The sequence below is a fragment of the Elephantulus edwardii genome, unplaced genomic scaffold (assembly GCF_000299155.1).
Source record: "Elephantulus edwardii isolate Elephantulus edwardi_28Jun2011 unplaced genomic scaffold, EleEdw1.0 scaffold00084, whole genome shotgun sequence".
Classification (NCBI taxonomy): Eukaryota; Metazoa; Chordata; class Mammalia; order Macroscelidea; family Macroscelididae; genus Elephantulus; species Elephantulus edwardii.
Genome location: NW_006399834.1, coordinates 2,119,744 through 2,120,314, shown reverse-complemented (window position 1 = coordinate 2,120,314; position 571 = coordinate 2,119,744).

Below are 571 nucleotides of genomic sequence, written 5' to 3'. Positions count from 1 at the left end.
AATCAAGTTACAGAGGGAAGGTAGTTCTTAAAATAAAAGGCTTATTGACTAGCACTTTGTCTATTAGAGTATAAAGGTTGTGAATTTTTATGGGATAAGATTGCTCAACTTTCTCCTTTGGTGCTATGTTGGTAGATTAAAGTTGCTAACCTTTTGATTTGCAGCCTAGGATATAACCATTGAGTTACCAGTGCTCCTATATTTAAGCATAAATCTTGATTTTTTTATGTGTCTAAGATAAAAGAGACATTAACCTCTTCACTTTGTCATTCCCAGTATAGTAGACAAAACCAGTCCATTTCAGCTCACTAATTCCTATGATATTAATCTGTATTTCATTTCATCTTGACAACTTTCACTCTTCTTGATTCACAGTTCATATTATATTTCACTTTATAATTTTTAGTAAATGTATCTGTTTCTCCTCATTTTGTGTCATGCTGCATCAATAAATCCATGGAGAGCCAAGAGAATTAACAGACAGATATGTCTTGGAGAGGGTGCATTGGAATGTTCTTTGGAGGCAAGAATGATGAGTGGGGGAAAGGTCTTCATGGCAAATTTTGAAATA